The 6,955-nt window shown below is 33.2% G+C and overlaps 1 pseudogene; it reads left to right on the top strand.

The window, feature by feature from the left end:
• Window positions 1-5,461: 5,461 nt before the first annotated feature.
• On the top strand, window positions 5,462-6,569 carry LOC143082079 (uncharacterized; annotated as a pseudogene).
• The last annotated feature ends 386 nt before the right edge of the window (window positions 6,570-6,955 follow it).

Below are 6,955 nucleotides of genomic sequence, written 5' to 3'. Positions count from 1 at the left end.
CTTAGGAATGCGTATGCTAATGTTCCTAAGTATACACATCTTCATCATCCTTGCTAATACTGTTCTTAGGATTGAGTATGCTCATGTTCCTAAGTATACACATCGTCATCCTCCTCGCTAATACTGATCTTAGGAATGCGTATGCTAATGTTCCTCAGTATACACATCGTCACCATGTAACAAAAATGTTAACAAGTAAAAATTCAAGCGTATATATAGTATCAAAGCATGTCCAATAGACATAGTTTTTTTGTTTATTGCTACTAAAAAATGACCTAAAAGAGTTTGAACATATGTACTCGCATTCTGACTTTTTAAATGCCCAGTTAATTAGGGATGTTAATTTTTTTTTATAAGAATATGAGACAAAGTTGTATATAGGGTAGAAAAATCAAAACTTTGAACATATTCAAAATCACCAATATATGCATGCAATTTATCAAGTACTTCCAACGAGTTTTTGACACTCCAAAAGTAATTAATTCCACTATTTTATAAGGCCTTATCTAAACAATTTCTTTTCAGGTTTTCTTATTGTACCAAGTGTACTAATAAGTAAAACAGACAATTTAGTAGTGGAACAATGGCTGGAAGATGAAATCAATCTATATTTGAAAGTTTTTTTTAGTAGCTTCGGAAGCCAGTACATAGTTGAGACTTTCATTGTATTTGGTTCTGCTTGTAAAGAAGAACCTAAAAGTTTGTGTTTGTTACAGATATCGTTTTCTGAAAATGAAGTCAGTTGGAATGTTGGTGAATTCGTGATTTCGTTTTGCAGAACCTCTATATAAAATGTACGTCAAACGTTATTAGCTTGATCAGCCGGGAAAAAAACAAATTCCTTGGCTAGTCCTTTTAGTTTATGTTTGATACGCGAAATAGGGTTTTTATTGTTGTTGTTGAGAGTAAAATGTTCTTTAAAATGATGTATTCGAATATCAACTATCTTCATTACTGAATTAAAAAAAGAGTTTAAAGATTTTTGTCTGCTCAGCTTTTTTCCGTTTTACCCATTAATCAGTAGGTACGAAGTGAGTCGTGGATGATATCACGACACTCATTATAGATTATTACATGGCATTTTCCATATGGCCCTGGTATCAGCCCAAGACTCCCATATCAAGCCAGAGGGCTTTAGCCCGAGGGCTTGATATGGGTCGTGGGCTAATACCATGGGCTATATGGAAAATGACATGTTATAATCTATTTATCACATATTTTCAAGCAGGAGAAAACAAAAAGCTTACACCAAATTATGTTTGATATTTCATCAAAAATCAAAAAGATATTTAACGAAAACAATAAATAAATGTATCACTGTGCCGTTGAGTTAAAAAAGTTCGTATCACAGTTGGTTAACAACGTTTTGTGAAAAGTTTCAGAAATAAATTAACAATAAATATATTAATTCTAAGAATTGCAAATATTAAACGACTTTAAAGTGTTACATTACAAATTCTTCTACAGCACATTTGTAACTTTCTAAATTTCTTTTCATTATGTTTAACTTGTTTACAAGTAGCCTTTGATTGACAGGTCACCGGAAGTTAAACTCGGGGGCTTGATATGGATTTCGAGGGCTGATATCGATATCGGCCCCGAGGGCTGATAACCAACCTTGACTTCCGGATATTATTGGCCATGCAAAAACGTACATATCAGTACAAAATATGTGATAATTCCAATTAATAATTGACGGGGGACGATATTTAGGTCCTTTACTGAGGTATGATTTTCACTCTCGGTCGCGAACGATGTCAAGGTCTCCTGTTATGACATGGGAAATGGGGCCATAGGTGTATTCGGAATTTCTGCAATTACACGACATAGGTGTATTTTCAATGATATTTAAATCTTTACACAGTTGGCTATAATTAAACACATATTTCCGGGTAGATTTCTTGTAAATATAACAAATGAGAGGGAGTTCAGAAATCAAAATATCCAGGAATTTGGTCTTTAACAGAATGGTCGTTATAAATACCGGCAATATTTACAAAATCAGAACCTTTATTGACATACTTTATTTTATAATAGAATGTCAATAAAGGTTTTTGATTTTGTAAATATTGCCGGTAGACTGTCTGTAATTTTTTAATCCAATTTAATTCAATTATTTTCCGTGATCGTACAAACTTTGAATGAGATTCACCAGGCTGCTTATTTACTACTTCTAAAGGTTGAACTGTTAAATATTTAATAGGATGATTGTGCTTCTTAATTAAGATGTTGATAGATGATATTTTGAATTTATTGGGTCTTTTAACACGATACAGGTGTTCTTGCGTGCGTGTAAATAAATATCGCCCAGTTTCACCTACGTACTGAATACAGCATCCCGGTTTTTTTCATGTGAGTAAATAAATAATACTGTTTGTTTTTCAAGTAATATCAGTTTCAAAATTTAAAGAAAATGTGCGACCACTAAACGTGGACCTTACCGTATTGTTGGTGGAAAGACGGGGACATGTAAGTCATTTTGTGGCATGACACTTATCGATAGAAGGGTAACAACGATTTTTATTGTTGAAAATGTTAGCTATGGTAATATTTTAGATAAGCGATATGGAAGATTGAGACGTGTAGATACCCTGTGAAAGAGTTAAGTATCTAATATTTTTCCATTTCTAAGCTTCATATTTGTTTTTTTGGTATGTAGATTTTTACAAAGGAGCAAAGACTGGCGTCCAGAATATGAACCAGCATACAGAAAATTGAATTGTGTAAAAATGAGAAAACTATTCGGCTAAAGACGTCAAACGCTTTTTGTCATAAATTACCCGACAAATTTAACAACAGATAGGGTAAAAAGGAATGGTGAATGTGTCAAAGCAATAACAACCCGACCATAGAGCAGACAACAGCCGAAGGCCACCAATGGGTCTTCAATGTAGCGAGAATTTCCGCACCCGTAGGTGTCTTTCAGCTGGCACCTAAAAAATATACCAGATATGACGGCATGGTAATTCACATCCTTTACGACAGAAAAAAACTAATCTGATCTAAAACTTACACTTGTATGTACTGTGCAAAACATAAAGAAATGCATGGGCCAACTCATGAATTGGACAGGGGTTTTCCATTCATATTTCGGTATAATAGTCATTTCATTTTTTGCAACACTATATATATACTACTTTCTGACATAACAAAGCCTCTGCATAAATCCATAAATTAGTCTAATGAAAGATAAAACCAACAAAATCCTTTTTATGTCATATTACATGCTATGCATGCTTCAAAAATTTGTCTTATATCTAAATATATCATTTCTGGGTCATATAAAAATGCATTCAGAAATGTTTGCTGATATGAGTTACTTCCCTTTGATCATCAGTCAAAAATATGAAATTATTGAAACTCAATATATATGATCCATTATTTTCAAAATCTGTTGTAAGAGTTAGCAACAGATACAGTGTAATAGTGTATTAACTAAATATTTCAAAGCACAATTTTACCATAATCAGTTTTAGAATAAAGAATATTAAAATGTATGCCCAAATCACTTGCCCTGTGCCAAATATTTAGAAAAATCCTAAACATTGATGGACATTCTTTAGTCGGGATGAATACAGGACAAAAATATATAACAATAAATAATACGTTGGCTCACTAATTATTCTTACGCCACATATCATGCATATGGAGAACATTGTGTTGTATATATTTCTTGTATTTTCAGGTTAAGGATCTAATGTCCAAACTTTAAGAGAAGAAATACAACAGAACATTGTACAGGGGAAATCCTATAAAAAGGCTGACATATGCAACAGGCATTGGAAATTTATCATTCATGATAAAATGTAGTGTGATATTTCTTTTTAACTAAAATTTTAAGGAATTTCAGATCAGAAAATTTACATCATCTCTAAACATTCTCATACTGGCTTGTATCTAAAGATTAAATGTTGCATTAGATTTTATACCCAAATTTACAAGATTAAAAAATGAAGTAGTTGTTAATATGAACAATCAGTCACTGTCAGTATATTCAGTTTTTATTGGTGTTATTTTTTAGACGGCCATTAATGTTTCAACAGGAAAATTGATGATTTGGAATCATTTTTTATACAGTTACAACTATTAATTGGTTTATATCACTGTTAAATTGTCTCATAATTTGCAGGATTCAGTGAAAAAACAATCCAGCGCCACACCAACACTGGTTCTAATGATGCAGTTCAGGAGGTTGACCAGTCTCTTCATGATAGTGCTGTTAAGAAACAGGTGGTTTTGATGAGAATTTGATGAGGAGGACCATCTATGATATGTATAGGACGAAACAGGTGGTGACAATGCCTAAACTCCAACAAGCACCGAAAGAGAAAGATATTGATGTTTCTTCATCTACCGTGAAAAGAACAGGTAAATGGCTTGGATTCTGGTAACTATGTCAATATATATTTTGATACTAATTCCCATTTTTAAAATTATTTTGTTGTGGGGTGGAGGTGGGGAGTGATTTACAACTGTTGATACTGCTGAAAGTAATGAATATAATTAATTAATCTACCTCTGGAAAAGTTTATTTGGGGACCTTCTTTGTCAATTATGACGGACCATAATCAAACTGGTCTTTTAAGTTTTATTTTTAATCATGCAAACATGACACTGCATATGGTACATGATTCATTCACGACATTTATGATACCGATGAAAAATAACTTTCCAGATTACAAATCATTCCAATATAATGCAATTTCTGCACTGTTCAATTAATTACCATTATTATTCCTCTATAAATTTACTTCATACTATTGGGTTGCTGTCTTAATAATACAAATAAAAGATGTGGGCCATATGTTGAGTATTTCAGTAATGTTCACACCACTGTTTTTCTTATACTTACATGAAACAATACCCAGCTACATGTAAACTTCTCTTTGAACTTTAAATTACACATGAAACCTACAAATAAAGGCAACAACAGTATACCGCTGTTCAAAACTCATAAAATCCATGGACAAAAAACGAAATCGGGGTAATAAACTAAAACCGAGGGAAACGCATTAAATATAAGAGGAGAACAACGACACAACACTAAAATGTAACACACACAGAAACGGACCAAGCATCAGACAAAATCCCACGAGAATAACAAATATAACATCAAAACTAAATACATGAATTTGGGATAGACAAGTACCGTGACACGTCTTATCTCAATGTGAAATTACACTAAAAAATAAGAGAAAACAAACGACGCAACGTTAAAATGTAACACACACAGAAACAAACAATAATATAACAATGGCCATATTCCTGACTTGGTACAGGACATTTTTAAAGGAAAAAATGGTGGGTTGAACCTGGTTTTGTGGCATGCCAAACCTCGCACTTTAAAGGCAATGTTAAATATAGCATTGAAATGACAACATAATATTACAGGACTACAATACAAATAATTAGGAGAACGTATTAGACAAAGAAGCACATGATTACAAAACAAGATTTAAATATGAATATGGTATGAATATTAAAGTTTTTATTTAAATCTGGTAGAGGTAAGAATTAAAAAACACAAATTAAAGATAGCTTCAATTGTTTACATAAACAGATTTACAAATGCCTTTACATCACGTACATATTTCAGTTTGTATTAAGACCACCATTCAGTTTTATCAAAATTCATGTTTTAAGTTAATTTATTTTAAAGAAGCACTAGCTGTCAAATTCATGTTCACTGATTTGACTGAAATTCTCATATTTTATATTTATCAAAATTATAAAAAGTCCAAACAAAACAATGAACATGTATGGGCTCATTAAATTGTTGTTTTGTTTTGTGCGTATTTTAGTCTTGATGGCACCTTATTTTCTAGAGTCGACATACTAAGACCTCCAATGGTCATGTCAGCGTTATGAACATAAATATAGATATAACTATACAATAAACTCATGCCATTGGATATTTGTAGGTGACTCAATACTTTTTTTTTATATTATATCTCATAGAAAATGCCCCTCTAATACCTTTAACATTCTGTTTATTTGTTGTGAAAGTGTGTGAATTGCCTAATTTTAATATTTTAAGTTTTCAAAGAAGGGATCACAGCGTAGATGGATCAAAGAGAGACAAGATATTGTGTCTTGGCGACATTCATATCTCCGGAAAATACGTAAGTATAGGCAGGAAGGTCGTAAAATTGTATATCTGGACGAGACCTGGCTGAACACAAATCATGTAGTGAAAGTAGACTGCTAGACCATCCCAGTACGTCTTTGTCAGCTTTTGAACCACCATGTAAAGGAATGGAACACGCTTAATAATCTTAGATGCTGGTTCATCAGAACAAGGCCTCATTCCAGGATGTGGTCTTATTTTTGAGTCAAAGACCAGCAGCTCAGATTACCACGACGAAATGAATAAAGAGCACTTTACAGAGTGGTTCAAAGATACACAGCTACCTCCTCAGTCTGTGATAGTGATGGATAATGCTCCTTATTATATCAACTTAGTTCCAGATTCTAGGGTACCAAACACTGGTAGCCGAAAACCGGATATCTTGGCATGGCTAGATAGGAACAATATCGATTACCCAGAAACTGCAAACAAGGCTAAGTAACTTAAATTTGTGAAGCAGAACAAGCCACGCCCAAGGTATGTGTTAGACGATCGTGCAGCAGAGCATGGCCATGAGGTTTTGAGGCTACCACCTCGTCACTGTGAGCTCAATCCTATTGAAATGGTTAGGACTGATTAAAAGGTTAAGTAGCTAGAAGAAATTCTACTTACAAAAAGAAAGACATTATTGACCTTTTCAATGAGGCCAAGTCCCATTTCAATAAAGAGCGATGGGCTAAATTTGAGACCCACGTGTCTAGGGAGGTAGAAGAAAAGCTCTCGTTAATTAGTTGGTGTCATCAGATCTGAGATGATGATTATATTCCTTACATTATTGACATGACGGAAGATGACAATGATGACAGTGACATAGATGATGATTTGGGT

The sequence above is a fragment of the Mytilus galloprovincialis genome, chromosome 7, assembly GCF_965363235.1.
Source record: "Mytilus galloprovincialis chromosome 7, xbMytGall1.hap1.1, whole genome shotgun sequence".
NCBI classification, from domain to species: domain Eukaryota; kingdom Metazoa; phylum Mollusca; class Bivalvia; order Mytilida; family Mytilidae; genus Mytilus; species Mytilus galloprovincialis.
This window is presented reverse-complemented; position numbering and strand designations above follow the sequence as displayed.